The following is a 24,627-nucleotide window of genomic DNA, read 5'->3' as shown; positions in this document are numbered from 1 at the left end:
GCAATTTGCTCGAATGGAACATTGCTAGTTCCAGGATCTAAAGCAGGCTTTAGTAGCGTTGGAGACAGCCGGGCTTTTATGAATTATTATGACCAACACAATGTGATCCATATTACTTTCAGCTTGACAGAAATTCTATTCAGGCACAGTCTCCCACTACAAGCTAGTGAGGACATGCTGATGCTGTGAATTTTTTAATGCCTAAAGGAATGATTGGGAGTTTTACTTACCATATAAATTGGTAAAATGATGCCGTATGCCGGAAGACTTCCATTTTTTTTTTTCTTCAGTCTCGGCAATTCAGAGAAACTCGGTTGTGAAACACTGCCACCGGTGGTCATTCAGTATAATCTGCAGATGGAAAAGTCCACTGTTAGCACATTTTCTATAAGCGATACAAAAAAATCTTGATTTTTATAAAGGGTAAACAGATCAATACTATGGAGTCTTTTATTGTGTAAATCAACAGCTCATTAGAAAATCAAATCTCAATTTTAGCTTTTTATCCTCGCATACTTCTCTGCATCCCTTGCCTCATTTGCTAAAACTCTCTAAACAACTGTAGCGCGTACATTAGGACATAGATCAATAGATGTTTTTGCCAGCCAAGTGGCAGTGAACCATTCTCACTTCTTTTGTTTTAGGATATGGTACACCAGTAGCAATTAAGCCAGCTGATGAGTTGAGAGTAAGGGTTATGCCACAGTTCATGGGAATAATAAAAACTATGAATAGCATAATGACCATCTCCATTTTAGCCAATTCCCACCACTTCAGAAATGGTGAAGATGACTCTTATCCTCAAACGTACGTTGATACAAAATGACAAGTCTCAAAAACTTTCCTAATTTCTTTCATCTTAGTTTTCAGTTGGACATCCTGTCCACCCTGCTACTCATTTAGTTACCAACATCAATGTATCCTACTGCTTGTTAGCCAACAGAGTGGCCCTCATGTCCGACAACATCTTGCTTTAGCTTTATGATGTCAGCTTGCTAGGCAACAGAGTGGCCCTCATGTCAGACAACATCTGATTAGCTTTATGATGTCAGCGCACCACTGGACCAATTGTCCTTGTGGCAGCTGACCACACAGGAGGATGACATCAGAAGTTATGCAGTAGGTTACTATCTGTATTCATGACTACAAGGCAAGTAGGAGGGGGAATGGTAAAGGACTCTGAACCACTCAAAGCACTGGGGCCTTTTTGAAAGTCGGATGGAGATACATAAACAGATTATCCTTAACAATCCATCTTGAGTATCAGAGTCCAACATACGGAGTGCAGGAGAAGAGGTGAAATGAGCTTCCTTCCGTGAGAATGTAACACGCTCGTTCTGAAATGAGGTAGTACATTTCAGCCTCAAAGGCAGCAATTTGCTCGAATGGAACATTGCTGGTTCCAGGATCTAAAGCAGGCTTTAGTAGCGTTGGAGACAGCCGGGCTTTTATGAATTATTATGACCAACACAATGTGATCCATATTACTTTCAGCTTGACAGAAATTCTATTCAGGCACAGTCTCCCACTACAAGCTAGTGAGGACATGCTGATGCTGTGAATTTTTTAATGCCTAAAGGAATGATTGGGAGTTTTACTTACCATATAAATTGGTAAAATGATGCCGTATGCCGGAAGACTTCCATTTTTTTTTTTCTTCAGTCTCGGCAATTCAGAGAAACTCGGTTGTGAAACACTGCCACCGGTGGTCATTCAGTATAATCTGCAGATGGAAAAGTCCACTGTTAGCACATTTTCTATAAGCAATACAAAAAAATCTTGATTTTTATAATGGGTAAACAGATCAATACTATGGAGTCTTTTATTGTGTAAATCAACAGCTCATTAGAAAATCAAATCTCAATTTTAGCTTTTTATCCTCGCATACTTCTCTGCATCCCTTGCCTCATTTGCTAAAACTCTCTAAACAACTGTAGCGCGTACATTAGGACATAGATCAATAGATGTTTTTGCCAGCCAAGTGGCAGTGAACCATTCTCACTTCTTTTGTTTTAGGATATGGTACACCAGTAGCAATTAAGCCAGCTGATAATTTGAGAGTTAGGGTTATGCCACAGTTCATGGGAATAATAAAAACTATGAATAGCATAATGACCATCTCCATTTTAGCCAATTCCCACCACTTCAGAAATGGTGAAGATGACTCTTATCCTCAAACGTACGTTGATACAAAATGACAAGTCTCAAAAACTTTCCTAATTTCTTTCATCTTAGTTTTCAGTTGGACATCCTGTCCACCCTGCTACTCATTTAGTTACCAACATCAATGTATCCTACTGCTTGTTAGCCAACAGAGTGGCCCTCATGTCCGACAACATCTTGCTTTAGCTTTATGATGTCAGCTTGCTAGGCAACAGAGTGGCCCTCATGTCAGACAACATCTGATTAGCTTTATGATGTCAGCGCACCACTGGACCAATTGTCCTTGTGGCAGCTGACCACACAGGAGGATGAGATCAGAAGTTATGCAGTAGGTTACTATCTGTATTCATGACTACAAGGCAAGTAGGAGGGGGAATGGTAAAGGACTCTGAACCACTCAAAGCACTGGGGCCTTTTTGAAAGTCGGATGGAGATACATAAACAGATTATCCTTAACAATCCATCTTGAGTATCAGAGTCCAACATAGGGAGTGCAGGAGAAGAGGTGAAATGAGCTTCCTTCCATGAGAATGTAACACGCTCGTTCTGAAATGAGGTAGTACATTTCAGCCTCAAAGGCAGCAATTTGCTCGAATGGAACATTGCTAGTTCCAGGATCTAAAGCAGGCTTTAGTAGCGTTGGAGACAGCCGGGCTTTTATGAATTATTATGACCAACACAATGTGATCCATATTACTTTCAGCTTGACAGAAATTCTATTCAGGCACAGTCTCCCACTACAAGCTAGTGAGGACATGCTGATGCTGTGAACTTTTTAATGCCTAAAGGAATGATTGGGAGTTTTACTTACCATATAAATTGGTAAAATGATGCCGTATGCCGGAAGACTTCAATTTTTTTTTTTCCTTCAGTCTCGGCAATTCAGAGAAACTCGGTTGTGAAACACTGCCACCGGTGGTCATTCAGTATAATCTGCAGATGGAAAAGTCCACTGTTAGCACATTTTCTATAAGCGATACAAAAAAATCTTGATTTTTATAAAGGGTAAACAGATCAATACTATGGAGTCTTTTATTGTGTAAATCAACAGCTCATTAGAAAATCAAATCTCAATTTTAGCTTTTTATCCTCGCATACTTCTCTGCATCCCTTGCCTCATTTGCTAAAACTCTCTAAACAACTGTAGCGCGTACATTAGGACATAGATCAATAGATGTTTTTGCCAGCCAAGTGGCAGTGAACCATTCTCACTTCTTTTGTTTTAGGATATGGTACACCAGTAGCAATTAAGCCAGCTGATAAGTTGAGAGTAAGGGTTATGCCACAGTTCATGGGAATAATAAAAACTATGAATAGCATAATGACCATCTCCATTTTAGCCAATTCCCACCACTTCAGAAATGGTGAAGATGACTCTTATCCTCAAACGTACGTTGATACAAAATGACAAGTCTCAAAAACTTTCCTAATTTCTTTCATCTTAGTTTTCAGTTGGACATCCTGTCCACCCTGCTACTCATTTAGTTACCAACATCAATGTATCCTACTGCTTGTTAGCCAACAGAGTGGCCCTCATGTCCGACAACATCTTGCTTTAGCTTTATGATGTCAGCTTGCTAGGCAACAGAGTGGCCCTCATGTCAGACAACATCTGATTAGCTTTATGATGTCAGCGCACCACTGGACCAATTGTCCTTGTGGCAGCTGACCACACAGGAGGATGAGATCAGAAGTTATGCAGTAGGTTACTATCTGTATTCATGACTACAAGGCAAGTAGGAGGGGGAATGGTAAAGGACTCTGAACCACTCAAAGCACTGGGGCCTTTTTGAAAGTCGGATGGAGATACATAAACAGATTATCCTTAACAATCCATCTTGAGTATCAGAGTCCAACATAGGGAGTGCAGGAGAAGAGGTGAAATGAGCTTCCTTCCGTGAGAATGTAACACGCTCGTTCTGAAATGAGGTAGTACATTTCAGCCTCAAAGGCAGCAATTTGCTCGAATGGAACATTGCTAGTTCCAGGATCTAAAGCAGGCTTTAGTAGCGTTGGAGACAGCCGGGCTTTTATGAATTATTATGACCAACACAATGTGATCCATATTACTTTCAGCTTGACAGAAATTCTATTCAGGCACAGTCTCCCACTACAAGCTAGTGAGGACATGCTGATGCTGTGAACTTTTTAATGCCTAAAGGAATGATTGGGAGTTTTACTTACCATATAAATTGGTAAAATGATGCCGTATGCCGGAAGACTTCCTTTTTTTTTTTTTCCTTCAGTCTCGGCAATTCAGAGAAACTCGGTTGTGAAACACTGCCACCGGTGGTCATTCAGTATAATCTGCAGATGGAAAAGTCCACTGTTAGCACATTTTCTATAAGCGATACAAAAAAATCTTGATTTTTATAATGGGTAAACAGATCAATACTATGGAGTCTTTTATTGTGTAAATCAACAGCTCATTAGAAAATCAAATCTCAATTTTAGCTTTTTATCCTCGCATACTTCTCTGCATCCCTTGCCTCATTTGCTAAAACTCTCTAAACAACTGTAGCGCGTACATTAGGACATAGATCAATAGATGTTTTTGCCAGCCAAGTGGCAGTGAACCATTCTCACTTCTTTTGTTTTAGGATATGGTACACCAGTAGCAATTAAGCCAGCTGATAATTTGAGAGTTAGGGTTATGCCACAGTTCATGGGAATAATAAAAACTATGAATAGCATAATGACCATCTCCATTTTAGCCAATTCCCACCACTTCAGAAATGGTGAAGATGACTCTTATCCTCAAACGTACGTTGATACAAAATGACAAGTCTCAAAAACTTTCCTAATTTCTTTCATCTTAGTTTTCAGTTGGACATCCTGTCCACCCTGCTACTCATTTAGTTACCAACATCGATGTATCCTACTGCTTGTTAGCCAACAGAGTGGCCCTCATGTCCGACAACATCTTGCTTTAGCTTTATGATGTCAGCTTGCTAGGCAACAGAGTGGCCCTCATGTCAGACAACATCTGATTAGCTTTATGATGTCAGCGCACCACTGGACCAATTGTCCTTGTGGCAGCTGACCACACAGGAGGATGAGATCAGAAGTTATGCAGTAGGTTACTATCTGTATTCATGACTACAAGGCAAGTAGGAGGGGGAATGGTAAAGGACTCTGAACCACTCAAAGCACTGGGGCCTTTTTGAAAGTCGGATGGAGATACATAAACAGATTATCCTTAACAATCCATCTTGAGTATCAGAGTCCAACATAGGGAGTGCAGGAGAAGAGGTGAAATGAGCTTCCTTCCATGAGAATGTAACACGCTCGTTCTGAAATGAGGTAGTACATTTCAGCCTCAAAGGCAGCAATTTGCTCGAATGGAACATTGCTAGTTCCAGGATCTAAAGCAGGCTTTAGTAGCGTTGGAGACAGCCGGGCTTTTATGAATTATTATGACCAACACAATGTGATCCATATTACTTTCAGCTTGACAGAAATTCTATTCAGGCACAGTCTCCCACTACAAGCTAGTGAGGACATGCTGATGCTGTGAACTTTTTAATGCCTAAAGGAATGATTGGGAGTTTTACTTACCATATAAATTGGTAAAATGATGCCGTATGCCGGAAGACTTCAATTTTTTTTTTTCCTTCAGTCTCGGCAATTCAGAGAAACTCGGTTGTGAAACACTGCCACCGGTGGTCATTCAGTATAATCTGCAGATGGAAAAGTCCACTGTTAGCACATTTTCTATAAGCGATACAAAAAAATCTTGATTTTTATAAAGGGTAAACAGATCAATACTATGGAGTCTTTTATTGTGTAAATCAACAGCTCATTAGAAAATCAAATCTCAATTTTAGCTTTTTATCCTCGCATACTTCTCTGCATCCCTTGCCTCATTTGCTAAAACTCTCTAAACAACTGTAGCGCGTACATTAGGACATAGATCAATAGATGTTTTTGCCAGCCAAGTGGCAGTGAACCATTCTCACTTCTTTTGTTTTAGGATATGGTACACCAGTAGCAATTAAGCCAGCTGATAAGTTGAGAGTAAGGGTTATGCCACAGTTCATGGGAATAATAAAAACTATGAATAGCATAATGACCATCTCCATTTTAGCCAATTCCCACCACTTCAGAAATGGTGAAGATGACTCTTATCCTCAAACGTACGTTGATACAAAATGACAAGTCTCAAAAACTTTCCTAATTTCTTTCATCTTAGTTTTCAGTTGGACATCCTGTCCACCCTGCTACTCATTTAGTTACCAACATCAATGTATCCTACTGCTTGTTAGCCAACAGAGTGGCCCTCATGTCCGACAACATCTTGCTTTAGCTTTATGATGTCAGCTTGCTAGGCAACAGAGTGGCCCTCATGTCAGACAACATCTGATTAGCTTTATGATGTCAGCGCACCACTGGACCAATTGTCCTTGTGGCAGCTGACCACACAGGAGGATGAGATCAGAAGTTATGCAGTAGGTTACTATCTGTATTCATGACTACAAGGCAAGTAGGAGGGGGAATGGTAAAGGACTCTGAACCACTCAAAGCACTGGGGCCTTTTTGAAAGTCGGATGGAGATACATAAACAGATTATCCTTAACAATCCATCTTGAGTATCAGAGTCCAACATAGGGAGTGCAGGAGAAGAGGTGAAATGAGCTTCCTTCCGTGAGAATGTAACACGCTCGTTCTGAAATGAGGTAGTACATTTCAGCCTCAAAGGCAGCAATTTGCTCGAATGGAACATTGCTAGTTCCAGGATCTAAAGCAGGCTTTAGTAGCGTTGGAGACAGCCGGGCTTTTATGAATTATTATGACCAACACAATGTGATCCATATTACTTTCAGCTTGACAGAAATTCTATTCAGGCACAGTCTCCCACTACAAGCTAGTGAGGACATGCTGATGCTGTGAACTTTTTAATGCCTAAAGGAATGATTGGGAGTTTTACTTACCATATAAATTGGTAAAATGATGCCGTATGCCGGAAGACTTCCTTTTTTTTTTCCTTCAGTCTCGGCAATTCAGAGAAACTGTTGTGAAACACTGCCACCGGTGGTCATTCAGTATAATCAGCAGATGGAAAAGTCCACTGTTGGCACATTTTCTATAAGCAATACAAAAAAATCTTGATTTTTATAATGGGTAAACAGATCAATACTATGGAGTCTTTTATTGTGTAAATCAACAGCTCATTAGAAAATCAAATCTCAATTTTAGCTTTTTATCCTCGCATACTTCTCTGCATCCCTTGCCTCATTTGCTAAAACTCTCTAAACAACTGTAGCGCGTACATTAGGACATAGATCAATAGATGTTTTTGCCAGCCAAGTGGCAGTGAACCATTCTCACTTCTTTTGTTTTAGGATATGGTACACCAGTAGCAATTAAGCCAGCTGATAAGTTGAGAGTAAGGGTTATGCCACAGTTCATGGGAATAATAAAAACTATGAATAGCATAATGACCATCTCCATTTTAGCCAATTCCCACCACTTCAGAAATGGTGAAGATGACTCTTATCCTCAAACGTACGTTGATACAAAATGACAAGTCTCAAAAACTTTCCTAATTTCTTTCATCTTAGTTTTCAGTTGGACATCCTGTCCACCCTGCTACTCATTTAGTTACCAACATCAATGTATCCTACTGCTTGTTAGCCAACAGAGTGGCCCTCATGTCCGACAACATCTTGCTTTAGCTTTATGATGTCAGCTTGCTAGGCAACAGAGTGGCCCTCATGTCAGACAACATCTGATTAGCTTTATGATGTCAGCGCACCACTGGACCAATTGTCCTTGTGGCAGCTGACCACACAGGAGGATGACATCAGAAGTTATGCAGTAGGTTACTATCTGTATTCATGACTACAAGGCAAGTAGGAGGGGGAATGGTAAAGGACTCTGAACCACTCAAAGCACTGGGGCCTTTTTGAAAGTCGGATGGAGATACATAAACAGATTATCCTTAACAATCCATCTTGAGTATCAGAGTCCAACATACGGAGTGCAGGAGAAGAGGTGAAATGAGCTTCCTTCCGTGAGAATGTAACACGCTCGTTCTGAAATGAGGTAGTACATTTCAGCCTCAAAGGCAGCAATTTGCTCGAATGGAACATTGCTAGTTCCAGGATCTAAAGCAGGCTTTAGTAGCGTTGGAGACAGCCGGGCTTTTATGAATTATTATGACCAACACAATGTGATCCATATTACTTTCAGCTTGACAGAAATTCTATTCAGGCACAGTCTCCCACTACAAGCTAGTGAGGACATGCTGATGCTGTGAATTTTTTAATGCCTAAAGGAATGATTGGGAGTTTTACTTACCATATAAATTGGTAAAATGATGCCGTATGCCGGAAGACTTCCATTTTTTTTTTTCTTCAGTCTCGGCAATTCAGAGAAACTCGGTTGTGAAACACTGCCACCGGTGGTCATTCAGTATAATCTACAGATGGAAAAGTCCACTGTTAGCACATTTTCTATAAGCAATACAAAAAAATCTTGATTTTTATAATGGGTAAACAGATCAATACTATGGAGTCTTTTATTGTGTAAATCAACAGCTCATTAGAAAATCAAATCTCAATTTTAGCTTTTTATCCTCGCATACTTCTCTGCATCCCTTGCCTCATTTGCTAAAACTCTCTAAACAACTGTAGCGCGTACATTAGGACATAGATCAATAGATGTTTTTGCCAGCCAAGTGGCAGTGAACCATTCTCACTTCTTTTGTTTTAGGATATGGTACACCAGTAGCAATTAAGCCAGCTGATAATTTGAGAGTTAGGGTTATGCCACAGTTCATGGGAATAATAAAAACTATGAATAGCATAATGACCATCTCCATTTTAGCCAATTCCCACCACTTCAGAAATGGTGAAGATGACTCTTATCCTCAAACGTACGTTGATACAAAATGACAAGTCTCAAAAACTTTCCTAATTTCTTTCATCTTAGTTTTCAGTTGGACATCCTGTCCACCCTGCTACTCATTTAGTTACCAACATCGATGTATCCTACTGCTTGTTAGCCAACAGAGTGGCCCTCATGTCCGACAACATCTTGCTTTAGCTTTATGATGTCAGCTTGCTAGGCAACAGAGTGGCCCTCATGTCAGACAACATCTGATTAGCTTTATGATGTCAGCGCACCACTGGACCAATTGTCCTTGTGGCAGCTGACCACACAGGAGGATGAGATCAGAAGTTATGCAGTAGGTTACTATCTGTATTCATGACTACAAGGCAAGTAGGAGGGGGAATGGTAAAGGACTCTGAACCACTCAAAGCACTGGGGCCTTTTTGAAAGTCGGATGGAGATACATAAACAGATTATCCTTAACAATCCATCTTGAGTATCAGAGTCCAACATAGGGAGTGCAGGAGAAGAGGTGAAATGAGCTTCCTTCCATGAGAATGTAACACGCTCGTTCTGAAATGAGGTAGTACATTTCAGCCTCAAAGGCAGCAATTTGCTCGAATGGAACATTGCTAGTTCCAGGATCTAAAGCAGGCTTTAGTAGCGTTGGAGACAGCCGGGCTTTTATGAATTATTATGACCAACACAATGTGATCCATATTACTTTCAGCTTGACAGAAATTCTATTCAGGCACAGTCTCCCACTACAAGCTAGTGAGGACATGCTGATGCTGTGAACTTTTTAATGCCTAAAGGAATGATTGGGAGTTTTACTTACCATATAAATTGGTAAAATGATGCCGTATGCCGGAAGACTTCAATTTTTTTTTTTCCTTCAGTCTCGGCAATTCAGAGAAACTCGGTTGTGAAACACTGCCACCGGTGGTCATTCAGTATAATCTGCAGATGGAAAAGTCCACTGTTAGCACATTTTCTATAAGCGATACAAAAAAATCTTGATTTTTATAAAGGGTAAACAGATCAATACTATGGAGTCTTTTATTGTGTAAATCAACAGCTCATTAGAAAATCAAATCTCAATTTTAGCTTTTTATCCTCGCATACTTCTCTGCATCCCTTGCCTCATTTGCTAAAACTCTCTAAACAACTGTAGCGCGTACATTAGGACATAGATCAATAGATGTTTTTGCCAGCCAAGTGGCAGTGAACCATTCTCACTTCTTTTGTTTTAGGATATGGTACACCAGTAGCAATTAAGCCAGCTGATAAGTTGAGAGTAAGGGTTATGCCACAGTTCATGGGAATAATAAAAACTATGAATAGCATAATGACCATCTCCATTTTAGCCAATTCCCACCACTTCAGAAATGGTGAAGATGACTTATCCTCAAACGTACGTTGATACAAAACGACAAGTCTCAAAAACTTTCCTAATTTCTTTCATCTTAGTTTTCAGTTGGACATCCTGTCCACCCTGCTACTCATTTAGTTACCAACATCAATGTATCCTACTGCTTGTTAGCCAACAGAGTGGCCCTCATGTCCGACAACATCTTGCTTTAGCTTTATGATGTCAGCTTGCTAGGCAACAGAGTGGCCCTCATGTCAGACAACATCTGATTAGCTTTATGATGTCAGCGCACCACTGGACCAATTGTCCTTGTGGCAGCTGACCACACAGGAGGATGACATCAGAAGTTATGCAGTAGGTTACTATCTGTATTCATGACTACAAGGCAAGTAGGAGGGGGAATGGTAAAGGACTCTGAACCACTCAAAGCACTGGGGCCTTTTTGAAAGTCGGATGGAGATACATAAACAGATTATCCTTAACAATCCATCTTGAGTATCAGAGTCCAACATACGGAGTGCAGGAGAAGAGGTGAAATGAGCTTCCTTCCGTGAGAATGTAACACGCTCGTTCTGAAATGAGGTAGTACATTTCAGCCTCAAAGGCAGCAATTTGCTCGAATGGAACATTGCTAGTTCCAGGACCTAAAGCAGGCTTTAGTAACGTTGGAGACAGCCGGGCTTTTATGAATTATTATGACCAACACAATGTGATCCATATTACTTTCAGCTTGACAGAAATTCTATTCAGGCACAGTCTCCCACTACAAGCTAGTGAGGACATGCTGATGCTGTGAACTTTTTAATGCCTAAAGGAATGATTGGGAGTTTTACTTACCATATAAATTGGTAAAATGATGCCGTATGCCGGAAGACTTCCTTTTTTTTTTTCCTTCAGTCTCGGCAATTCAGAGAAACTGTTGTGAAACACTGCCACCGGTGGTCATTCAGTATAATCAGCAGATGGAAAAGTCCACTGTTGGCACATTTTCTATAAGCAATACAAAAAAATCTTGATTTTTATAATGGGTAAACAGATCAATACTATGGAGTCTTTTATTGTGTAAATCAACAGCTCATTAGAAAATCAAATCTCAATTTTAGCTTTTTATCCTCGCATACTTCTCTGCATCCCTTGCCTCATTTGCTAAAACTCTCTAAACAACTGTAGCGCGTACATTAGGACATAGATCAATAGATGTTTTTGCCAGCCTAGTGGCAGTGAACCATTCTCACTTCTTTTGTTTTAGGATATGGTACACCAGTAGCAATTAAGCCAGCTGATAAGTTGAGAGTAAGGGTTATGCCACAGTTCATGGGAATAATAAAAACTATGAATAGCATAATGACCATCTCCATTTTAGCCAATTCCCACCACTTCAGAAATGGTGAAGATGACTCTTATCCTCAAACGTACGTTGATACAAAACGAGAAGTCTCAAAAACTTTCCTAATTTCTTTCATCTTAGTTTTCAGTTGGACATCCTGTCCACCCTGCTACTCATTTAGTTACCAACATCAATGTATCCTACTGCTTGTTAGCCAACAGAGTGGCCCTCATGTCCGACAACATCTTGCTTTAGCTTTATGATGTCAGCTTGCTAGGCAACAGAGTGGCCCTCATGTCAGACAACATCTGATTAGCTTTATGATGTCAGCGCACCACTGGACCAATTGTCCTTGTGGCAGCTGACCACACAGGAGGATGACATCAGAAGTTATGCAGTAGGTTACTATCTGTATTCATGACTACAAGGCAAGTAGGAGGGGGAATGGTAAAGGACTCTGAACCACTCAAAGCACTGGGGCCTTTTTGAAAGTCGGATGGAGATACATAAACAGATTATCCTTAACAATCCATCTTGAGTATCAGAGTCCAACATAGGGAGTGCAGGAGAAGAGGTGAAATGAGCTTCCTTCCGTGAGAATGTAACACGCTCGTTCTGAAATGAGGTAGTACATTTCAGCCTCAAAGGCAGCAATTTGCTCGAATGGAACATTGCTAGTTCCAGGATCTAAAGCAGGCTTTAGTAGCGTTGGAAACAGCCGGGCTTTTATGAATTATTATGACCAACACAATGTGATCCATATTACTTTCAGCTTGACAGAAATTCTATTCAGGCACAGTCTCCCACTACAAGCTAGTGAGGACATGCTGATGCTGTGAACTTTTTAATGCCTAAAGGAATGATTGGGAGTTTTACTTACCATATAAATTGGTAAAATGATGCCGTATGCCGGAAGACTTCAATTTTTTTTTTTTCCTTCAGTCTCGGCAATTCAGAGAAACTCGGTTGTGAAACACTGCCACCGGTGGTCATTCAGTATAATCTGCAGATGGAAAAGTCCACTGTTAGCACATTTTCTATAAGCGATACAAAAAAATCTTGATTTTTATAAAGGGTAAACAGATCAATACTATGGAGTCTTTTATTGTGTAAATCAACAGCTCATTAGAAAATCAAATCTCAATTTTAGCTTTTTATCCTCGCATACTTCTCTGCATCCCTTGCCTCATTTGCTAAAACTCTCTAAACAACTGTAGCGCGTACATTAGGACATAGATCAATAGATGTTTTTGCCAGCCAAGTGGCAGTGAACCATTCTCACTTCTTTTGTTTTAGGATATGGTACACCAGTAGCAATTAAGCCAGCTGATAAGTTGAGAGTAAGGGTTATGCCACAGTTCATGGGAATAATAAAAACTATGAATAGCATAATGACCATCTCCATTTTAGCCAATTCCCACCACTTCAGAAATGGTGAAGATGACTCTTATCCTCAAACGTACGTTGATACAAAATGACAAGTCTCAAAAACTTTCCTAATTTCTTTCATCTTAGTTTTCAGTTGGACATCCTGTCCACCCTGCTACTCATTTAGTTACCAACATCAATGTATCCTACTGCTTGTTAGCCAACAGAGTGGCCCTCATGTCCGACAACATCTTGCTTTAGCTTTATGATGTCAGCTTGCTAGGCAACAGAGTGGCCCTCATGTCAGACAACATCTGATTAGCTTTATGATGTCAGCGCACCACTGGACCAATTGTCCTTGTGGCAGCTGACCACACAGGAGGATGACATCAGAAGTTATGCAGTAGGTTACTATCTGTATTCATGACTACAAGGCAAGTAGGAGGGGGAATGGTAAAGGACTCTGAACCACTCAAAGCACTGGGGCCTTTTTGAAAGTCGGATGGAGATACATAAACAGATTATCCTTAACAATCCATCTTGAGTATCAGAGTCCAACATACGGAGTGCAGGAGAAGAGGTGAAATGAGCTTCCTTCCGTGAGAATGTAACACGCTCGTTCTGAAATGAGGTAGTACATTTCAGCCTCAAAGGCAGCAATTTGCTCGAATGGAACATTGCTAGTTCCAGGATCTAAAGCAGGCTTTAGTAGCGTTGGAGACAGCCGGGCTTTTATGAATTATTATGACCAACACAATGTGATCCATATTACTTTCAGCTTGACAGAAATTCTATTCAGGCACAGTCTCCCACTACAAGCTAGTGAGGACATGCTGATGCTGTGAATTTTTTAATGCCTAAAGGAATGATTGGGAGTTTTACTTACCATATAAATTGGTAAAATGATGCCGTATGCCGGAAGACTTCCATTTTTTTTTTTCTTCAGTCTCGGCAATTCAGAGAAACTCGGTTGTGAAACACTGCCACCGGTGGTCATTCAGTATAATCTGCAGATGGAAAAGTCCACTGTTAGCACATTTTCTATAAGCAATACAAAAAAATCTTGATTTTTATAATGGGTAAACAGATCAATACTATGGAGTCTTTTATTGTGTAAATCAACAGCTCATTAGAAAATCAAATCTCAATTTTAGCTTTTTATCCTCGCATACTTCTCTGCATCCCTTGCCTCATTTGCTAAAACTCTCTAAACAACTGTAGCGCGTACATTAGGACATAGATCAATAGATGTTTTTGCCAGCCAAGTGGCAGTGAACCATTCTCACTTCTTTTGTTTTAGGATATGGTACACCAGTAGCAATTAAGCCAGCTGATAATTTGAGAGTTAGGGTTATGCCACAGTTCATGGGAATAATAAAAACTATGAATAGCATAATGACCATCTCCATTTTAGCCAATTCCCACCACTTCAGAAATGGTGAAGATGACTCTTATCCTCAAACGTACGTTGATACAAAATGACAAGTCTCAAAAACTTTCCTAATTTCTTTCATCTTAGTTTTCAGTTGGACATCCTGTCCACCCTGCTACTCATTTAGTTACCAACATCAATGTATCCTACTGCTTGTTAGCCAACAGAGTGGCCCTCATGTCCGACAACATCTTGCTTTAGCTTTATGATGTCAGCTTGCTAGGCAACAGAGTGGCCCTCATGTCAGACAACATCTGATTAGCTTTATGATGTCAGCGCACCACTGGACCAATTGTCCTTGTGGCAGCTGACCACACAGGAGGATGAGATCAGAAGTTATGCAGTAGGTTACTATCTGTATTCATGACTACAAGGCAAGTAGGAGGGGGAATGGTAAAGGACTCTGAACCACTCAAAGCACTGGGGCCTTTTTGAAAGTCGGATGGAGATACATAAACAGATTATCCTTAACAATCCATCTTGAGTATCAGAGTCCAACATAGGGAGTGCAGGAGAAGAGGTGAAATGAGCTTCCTTCCATGAGAATGTAACACGCTCGTTCTGAAATGAGGTAGTACATTTCAGCCTCAAAGGCAGCAATTTGCTCGAATGGAACATTGCTAGTTCCAGGATCTAAAGCAGGCTTTAGTAGCGTTGGAGACAGCCGGGCTTTTATGAATTATTATGACCAACACAATGTGATCCATATTACTTTCAGCTTGACAGAAATTCTATTCAGGCACAGTCTCCCACTACAAGCTAGTGAGGACATGCTGATGCTGTGAACTTTTTAATGCCTAAAGGAATGATTGGGAGTTTTACTTACCATATAAATTGGTAAAATGATGCCGTATGCCGGAAGACTTCAATTTTTTTTTTTCCTTCAGTCTCGGCAATTCAGAGAAACTCGGTTGTGAAACACTGCCACCGGTGGTCATTCAGTATAATCTGCAGATGGAAAAGTCCACTGTTAGCACATTTTCTATAAGCGATACAAAAAAATCTTGATTTTTATAAAGGGTAAACAGATCAATACTATGGAGTCTTTTATTGTGTAAATCAACAGCTCATTAGAAAATCAAATCTCAATTTTAGCTTTTTATCCTCGCATACTTCTCTGCATCCCTTGCCTCATTTGCTAAAACTCTCTAAACAACTGTAGCGCGTACATTAGGACATAGATCAATAGATGTTTTTGCCAGCCAAGTGGCAGTGAACCATTCTCACTTCTTTTGTTTTAGGATATGGTACACCAGTAGCAATTAAGCCAGCTGATAAGTTGAGAGTAAGGGTTATGCCACAGTTCATGGGAATAATAAAAACTATGAATAGCATAATGACCATCTCCATTTTAGCCAATTCCCACCACTTCAGAAATGGTGAAGATGACTCTTATCCTCAAACGTACGTTGATACAAAATGACAAGTCTCAAAAACTTTCCTAATTTCTTTCATCTTAGTTTTCAGTTGGACATCCTGTCCACCCTGCTACTCATTTAGTTACCAACATCAATGTATCCTACTGCTTGTTAGCCAACAGAGTGGCCCTCATGTCCGACAACATCTTGCTTTAGCTTTATGATGTCAGCTTGCTAGGCAACAGAGTGGCCCTCATGTCAGACAACATCTGATTAGCTTTATGATGTCAGCGCACCACTGGACCAATTGTCCTTGTGGCAGCTGACCACACAGGAGGATGAGATCAGAAGTTATGCAGTAGGTTACTATCTGTATTCATGACTACAAGGCAAGTAGGAGGGGGAATGGTAAAGGACTCTGAACCACTCAAAGCACTGGGGCCTTTTTGAAAGTCGGATGGAGATACATAAACAGATTATCCTTAACAATCCATCTTGAGTATCAGAGTCCAACATAGGGAGTGCAGGAGAAGAGGTGAAATGAGCTTCCTTCCGTGAGAATGTAACACGCTCGTTCTGAAATGAGGTAGTACATTTCAGCCTCAAAGGCAGCAATTTGCTCGAATGGAACATTGCTAGTTCCAGGATCTAAAGCAGGCTTTAGTAGCGTTGGAGACAGCCGGGCTTTTATGAATTATTATGACCAACACAATGTGATCCATATTACTTTCAGCTTGACAGAAATTCTATTCAGGCACAGTCTCCCACTACAAGCTAGTGAGGACATGCTGATGCTGTGAACTTTTTAATGCCTAAAGGAATGATTGGGAGTTTTACTTACCATATAAATTGGTAAAATGATGCCGTATGCCGGAAGACTTCCTTTTTTTTTTTTTCCTTCAGTCTCGGCAATTCAGAGAAACTCGGTTGTGAAACACTGCCACCGGTGGTCATTCAGTATAATCTGCAGATGGAAAAGTCCACTGTTAGCACATTTTCTATAAGCGATACAAAAAAATCTTGATTTTTATAATGGGTAAACAGATCAATACTATGGAGTCTTTTATTGTGTAAATCAACAGCTCATTAGAAAATCAAATCTCAATTTTAGCTTTTTATCCTCGCATACTTCTCTGCATCCCTTGCCTCATTTGCTAAAACTCTCTAAACAACTGTAGCGCGTACATTAGGACATAGATCAATAGATGTTTTTGCCAGCCAAGTGGCAGTGAACCATTCTCACTTCTTTTGTTTTAGGATATGGTACACCAGTAGCAATTAAGCCAGCTGATAATTTGAGAGTTAGGGTTATGCCACAGTTCATGGGAATAATAAAAACTATGAATAGCATAATGACCATCTCCATTTTAGCCAATTCCCACCACTTCAGAAATGGTGAAGATGACTCTTATCCTCAAACGTACGTTGATACAAAATGACAAGTCTCAAAAACTTTCCTAATTTCTTTCATCTTAGTTTTCAGTTGGACATCCTGTCCACCCTGCTACTCATTTAGTTACCAACATCAATGTATCCTACTGCTTGTTAGCCAACAGAGTGGCCCTCATGTCCGACAACATCTTGCTTTAGCTTTATGATGTCAGCTTGCTAGGCAACAGAGTGGCCCTCATGTCAGACAACATCTGATTAGCTTTATGATGTCAGCGCACCACTGGACCAATTGTCCTTGTGGCAGCTGACCACACAGGAGGATGAGATCAGAAGTTATGCAGTAGGTTACTATCTGTATTCATGACTACAAGGCAAGTAGGAGGGGGAATGGTAAAGGACTCTGAACCACTCAAAGCACTGGGGCCTTTTTGAAAGTCGGATGGAGATACATAAACAGATTATCCTTAACAATCCATCTTGAGTATCAGAGGCCAACATAGGGAGTGCAGGAGAAGAGGTGAAATGAGCTTCCTTCCATGAGAATGTAACACGCTCGTTCTGAAATGAGGTAGTACATTTCAGCCTCAAAGGCAGCAATTTGCTCGAATGGAACATTGCTAGTTCCAGGATCTAAAGCAGGCTTTAGTAGCGTTGGAGACAGCCGGGCTTTTATGAATTATTATGACCAACACAATGTGATCCATATTACTTTCAGCTTGACAGAAATTCTATTCAGGCACAGTCTCCCACTACAAGCTAGTGAGGACATGCTGATGCTGTGAACTTTTTAATGCCTAAAGGAATGATTGGGAGTTTTACTTACCATATAAATTGGTAAAATGATGCCGTATGCCGGAAGACTTCAATTTTTTTTTTTCCTTCAGTCTCGGCAATTCAGAGAAACTCGGTTGTGAAACACTGCCACCGGTGGTCATTCAGTATAATCTGCAGATGGAAAAGTCCACTGTTAGCACATTTTCTATAAGCGATACAAAAAAATCTTGATTTTTATAAAGGGTAAACAGATCAATACTATGGAGTCTTTTATTGTGTAAATCAACAGCTCATTAGAAAATCAAATCTCAATTTTAGCTTTTTATCCTCGCATACTTCTCTGCATCCCTTGCCTCATTTGCTAAAACTCTCTAAACAACTGTAGCGCGTACATTAGGACATAGATCAATAGATGTTTTTGCCAGCCAAGTGGCAGTGAACCATTCTCACTTCTTTTGTTTTAGGATATGGTACACCAGTAGCAATTAAGCCAGCTGATAAGTTGAGAGTAAGGGTTATGCCACAGTTCATGGGAATAATAAAAACTATGAATAGCATAATGACCATCTCCATTTTAGCCAATTCCCACCACTTCAGAAATGGTGAAGATGACTCTTATCCTCAAACGTACGTTGATACAAAATGACAAGTCTCAAAAACTTTCCTAATTTCTTTCATCTTAGTTTTCAGTTGGACATCCTGTCCACCCTGCTACTCATTTAGTTACCAACATCAATGTATCCTACTGCTTGTTAGCCAACAGAGTGGCCCTCATGTCCGACAACATCTTGCTTTAGCTTTATGATGTCAGCTTGCTAGGCAACAGAGTGGCCCTCATGTCAGACAACATCTGATTAGCTTTATGATGTCAGCGCACCACTGGACCAATTGTCCTTGTGGCAGCTGACCACACAGGAGGATGAGATCAGAAGTTATGCAGTAGGTTACTATCTGTATTCATGACTACAAGGCAAGTAGGAGGGGGAATGGTAAAGGACTCTGAACCACTCAAAGCACTGGGGCCTTTTTGAAAGTCGGATGGAGATACATAAACAGATTATCCTTAACAATCCATCTTGAGTATCAGAGTCCAACATAGGGAGTGCAGGAGAAGAGGTGAAATGAGCTTCCTTCCGTGAGAATGTAACACGCTCGTTCTGAAATGAGGTAGTACATTTCAGCCTCAAAGGCAGCAATTTGCTCGAATGGAACATTGCTAGTTCCAGGATCTAAAGCAGGCTTTAGTAGCGTTGGAGACAGCCGGGCTTTTATGAATTATTATGACCAACACAATGTGATCCATATTACTTTCAGCTTGACAGAAATTCTATTCAGGCACAGTCTCCCACTACAAGCTAGTGAGGACATGCTGATGCTGTGAACTTTTTAATGCCTAAAGGAATGATTGGGAGTTTTACTTACCATATAAATTGGTAAAATGATGCCGTATGCCGGAAGACTTCCTTTTTTTTTTTTTCCTTCAGTCTCGGCAATTCAGAGAAACTCGGTTGTGAAACACTGCCACCGGTGGTCATTCAGTATAATCTGCAGATGGAAAAGTCCACTGTTAGCACATTTTCTATAAGCGATACAAAAAAATCTTGATTTTTATAAAGGGTAAACAGATCAATACTATGGAGTCTTTTATTGTGTAAATCAACAGCTCATTAGAAAATCAAATCTCAATTTTAGCTTTTTATCCTCGCATACTTCTCTGCATCCCTTGCCTCATTTGCTAAAACTCTCTAAACAACTGTAGCGCGTACATTAGGACATAGATCAATAGATGTTTTTGCCAGCCAAGTGGCAGTGAACCATTCTCACTTCTTTTGTTTTAGGATATGGTACACCAGTAGCAATTAAGCCAGCTGATAAGTTGAGAGTAAGGGTTATGCCACAGTTCATGGGAATAATAAAAACTATGAATAGCATAATGACCATCTCCATTTTAGCCAATTCCCACCACTTCAGAAATGGTGAAGATGACTCTTATCCTCAAACGTACGTTGATACAAAATGACAAGTCTCAAAAACTTTCCTAATTTCTTTCATCTTAGTTTTCAGTTGGACATCCTGTCCACCCTGCTACTCATTTAGTTACCAACATCAATGTATCCTACTGCTTGTTAGCCAACAGAGTGGCCCTCATGTCCGACAACATCTTGCTTTAGCTTTATGATGTCAGCTTGCTAGGCAACAGAGTGGCCCTCATGTCAGACAACATCTGATTAGCTTTATGATGTCAGCGCACCACTGGACCAATTGTCCTTGTGGCAGCTGACCACACAGGAGGATGACATCAGAAGTTATGCAGTAGGTTACTATCTGTATTCATGACTACAAGGCAAGTAGGAGGGGGAATGGTAAAGGACTCTGAACCACTCAAAGCACTGGGGCCTTTTTGAAAGTCGGATGGAGATACATAAACAGATTATCCTTAACAATCCATCTTGAGTATCAGAGTCCAACATACGGAGTGCAGGAGAAGAGGTGAAATGAGCTTCCTTCCGTGAGAATGTAACACGCTCGTTCTGAAATGAGGTAGTACATTTCAGCCTCAAAGGCAGCAATTTGCTCGAATGGAACATTGCTAGTTCCAGGATCTAAAGCAGGCTTTAGTAACGTTGGAGACAGCCGGGCTTTTATGAATTATTATGACCAACACAATGTGATCCATATTACTTTCAGCTTGACAGAAATTCTATTCAGGCACAGTCTCCCACTACAAGCTAGTGAGGACATGCTGATGCTGTGAACTTTTTAATGCCTAAAGGAATGATTGGGAGTTTTACTTACCATATAAATTGGTAAAATGATGCCGTATGCCGGAAGACTTCCTTTTTTTTTTCCTTCAGTCTCGGCAATTCAGAGAAACTGTTGTGAAACACTGCCACCGGTGGTCATTCAGTATAATCAGCAGATGGAAAAGTCCACTGTTGGCACATTTTCTATAAGCAATACAAAAAAATCTTGATTTTTATAATGGGTAAACAGATCAATACTATGGAGTCTTTTATTGTGTAAATCAACAGCTCATTAGAAAATCAAATCTCAATTTTAGCTTTTTATCCTCGCATACTTCTCTGCATCCCTTGCCTCATTTGCTAAAACTCTCTAAACAACTGTAGCGCGTACATTAGGACATAGATCAATAGATGTTTTTGCCAGCCTAGTGGCAGTGAACCATTCTCACTTCTTTTGTTTTAGGATATGGTACACCAGTAGCAATTAAGCCAGCTGATAAGTTGAGAGTAAGGGTTATGCCACAGTTCATGGGAATAATAAAAACTATGAATAGCATAATGACCATCTCCATTTTAGCCAATTCCCACCACTTCAGAAATGGTGAAGATGACTCTTATCCTCAAACGTACGTTGATACAAAACGAGAAGTCTCAAAAACTTTCCTAATTTCTTTCATCTTAGTTTTCAGTTGGACATCCTGTCCACCCTGCTACTCATTTAGTTACCAACATCAATGTATCCTACTGCTTGTTAGCCAACAGAGTGGCCCTCATGTCCGACAACATCTTGCTTTAGCTTTATGATGTCAGCTTGCTAGGCAACAGAGTGGCCCTCATGTCAGACAACATCTGATTAGCTTCATGATGTCAGCGCACCACTGGACCAATTGTCCTTGTGGCAGCTGACCACACAGGAGGATGACATCAGAAGTTATGCAGTAGGTTACTATCTGTATTCATGACTACAAGGCAAGTAGGAGGGGGAATGGTAAAGGACTCTGAACCACTCAAAGCACTGGGGCCTTTTTGAAAGTCGGATGGAGATACATAAACAGATTATCCTTAACAATCCATCTTGAGTATCAGAGTCCAACATAGGGAGTGCAGGAGAAGAGGTGAAATGAGCTTCCTTCCGTGAGAATGTAACACGCTCGTTCTGAAATGAGGTAGTACATTTCAGCCTCAAAGGCAGCAATTTGCTCGAATGGAACATTGCTAGTTCCAGGATCTAAAGCAGGCTTTAGTAGCGTTGGAGACAGCCGGGCTTTTATGAATTATTATGACCAACACAATGTGATCCATATTACTTTCAGCTTGACAGAAATTCTATTCAGGCACAGTCTCCCACTACAAGCTAGTGAGGACATGCTGATGCTGTGAACTTTTTAATGCCTAAAGGAATGATTGGGAGTTTTACTTACCATATAAATTGGTAAAATGATGCCGTATGCCGGAAGACTTCAATTTTTTTTTTTTTCTTCAGTCTCGGCAATTCAGAGAAACTCGGTTGTGAAACACTGCCACTGGTGGTCATTCAGTATAATCTGCAGATGGAAAAGTCCACTGTTAGCACATTTTCTATAAGCGATACAAAAAAATCTTGATTTTTATAAAGGGTAAACAGATCAATACTATGGAGTCTTTTATTGTGTAAATCAACAGCTCATTAGAAAATCAAATCTCAATTTTAGCTTTTTATCCTCGCATACTTCTCTGCATCCCTTGCCTCATTTGCTAAAACTCTCTAAACAACTGTAGCGCGTACATTAGGACATAGATCAATAGATGTTTTTGCCAGCCAAGTGGCAGTGAACCATTCTCACTTCTTTTGTTTTAGGATATGGTACACCAGTAGCAATTAAGCCAGCTGATAAGTTGAGAGTAAGGGTTATGCCACAGTTCATGGGAATAATAAAAACTATGAATAGCATAATGACCATCTCCATTTTAGCCAATTCCCACCACTTCAGAAATGGTGAAGATGACTCTTATCCTCAAACGTACGTTGATACAAAACGAGAAGTCTCAAAAACTTTCCTAATTTCTTTCATCTTAGTTTTCAGTTGGACATCCTGTCCACCCTGCTACTCATTTAGTTACCAACATCAATGTATCCGACTGCTTGTTAGCCAACAGAGTGGCCCTCATGTCCGACAACATCTTGCTTTAGCTTTATGATGTCAGCTTGCTAGGCAACAGAGTGGCCCTCATGTCAGACAACATCTGATTAGCTTTATGATGTCAGCGCACCACTGGACAAATTGTCCTTGTGGCAGCTGACCACACAGGAGGATGAGATCAGAAGTTATGCAGTAGGTTACTATCTGTATTCATGACTACAAGGCAAGTAGGAGGGGGAATGGTAAAGGACTCTGAACCACTCAAAGCACTGGGGCCTTTTTGAAAGTCGGATGGAGATACATAAACAGATTATCCTTAACAATCCATCTTGAGAATCAGAGTCCAACATAGGGAGTGCAGGAGAAGAGGTGAAATGAGCTTCCTTCCATGAGAATGTAACACGCTCGTTCTGAAATGAGGTAGTACATTTCAGCCTCAAAGGCAGCAATTTGCTCGAATGGAACATTGCTAGTTCCAGGATCTAAAGCAGGCTTTAGTAGCGTTGGAGACAGCCGGGCTTTTATGAATTATTATGACCAACACAATGTGATCCATATTACTTTCAGCTTGACAGAAATTCTATTCAGGCACAGTCTCCCACTACAAGCTAGTGAGGACATGCTGATGCTGTGAACTTTTTAATGCCTAAAGGAATGATTGGGAGTTTTACTTACCATATAAATTGGTAAAATGATGCCGTATGCCGGAAGACTTCAATTTTTTTTTTTTCCTTCAGTCTCGGCAATTCAGAGAAACTCGGTTGTGAAACACTGCCACCGGTGGTCATTCAGTATAATCTGCAGATGGAAAAGTCCACTGTTAGCACATTTTCTATAAGCGATACAAAAAAATCTTGATTTTTATAAAGGGTAAACAGATCAATACTATGGAGTCTTTTATTGTGTAAATCAACAGCTCATTAGAAAATCAAATCTCAATTTTAGCTTTTTATCCTCGCATACTTCTCTGCATCCCTTGCCTCATTTGCTAAAACTCTCTAAACAACTGTAGCGCGTACATTAGGACATAGATCAATAGATGTTTTTGCCAGCCAAGTGGCAGTGAACCATTCTCACTTCTTTTGTTTTAGGATATGGTACACCAGTAGCAATTAAGCCAGCTGATAAGTTGAGAGTAAGGGTTATGCCACAGTTCATGGGAATAATAAAAACTATGAATAGCATAATGACCATCTCCATTTTAGCCAATTCCCACCACTTCAGAAATGGTGAAGATGACTCTTATCCTCAAACGTACGTTGATACAAAACGAGAAGTCTCAAAAACTTTCCTAATTTCTTTCATCTTAGTTTTCAGTTGGACATCCTGTCCACCCTGCTACTCATTTAGTTACCAACATCAATGTATCCGACTGCTTGTTAGCCAACAGAGTGGCCCTCATGTCCGACAACATCTTGCTTTAGCTTTATGATGTCAGCTTGCTAGGCAACAGAGTGGCCCTCATGTCAGACAACATCTGATTAGCTTTATGATGTCAGCGCACCACTGGACCAATTGTCCTTGTGGCAGCTGACCACACAGGAGGATGAGATCAGAAGTTATGCAGTAGGTTACTATCTGTATTCATGACTACAAGGCAAGTAGGAGGGGGAATGGTAAAGGACTCTGAACCACTCAAAGCACTGGGGCCTTTTTGAAAGTCGGATGGCGATACATAAACAGATTATCCTTAACAATCCATCTTGAGTATCAGAGTCCAACATAGGGAGTGCAGGAGAAGAG

At 40.4% G+C, this 24,627-nt stretch overlaps 1 long non-coding RNA gene across 1 annotated transcript; it reads right to left on the bottom strand.

The window, feature by feature from the left end:
• Positions 1–1,656: 1,656 nt before the first annotated feature.
• On the bottom strand, positions 1,657–23,716 carry LOC146785700 (uncharacterized). Its single transcript, XR_014970768.1, has 17 exons — positions 23,560–23,716; positions 22,186–22,308; positions 20,817–20,968; positions 19,443–19,565; positions 18,070–18,191; positions 16,696–16,818; positions 15,323–15,444; positions 13,951–14,071; positions 12,577–12,699; positions 11,207–11,359; positions 9,836–9,957; positions 8,464–8,584; positions 7,095–7,246; positions 5,722–5,843; positions 4,348–4,470; positions 2,975–3,096; positions 1,657–1,723 (listed from the first exon to the last, which is right to left on the bottom strand). It is a non-coding gene; the product is annotated as an uncharacterized LOC146785700 (long non-coding RNA).
• Positions 23,717–24,627: the final 911 nt, after the last annotated feature.

This window comes from Triturus cristatus, chromosome 11 (assembly GCF_964204655.1).
Source record: "Triturus cristatus chromosome 11, aTriCri1.1, whole genome shotgun sequence".
NCBI classification, from domain to species: Eukaryota; Metazoa; Chordata; class Amphibia; order Caudata; family Salamandridae; genus Triturus; species Triturus cristatus.
This window is presented reverse-complemented; position numbering and strand designations above follow the sequence as displayed.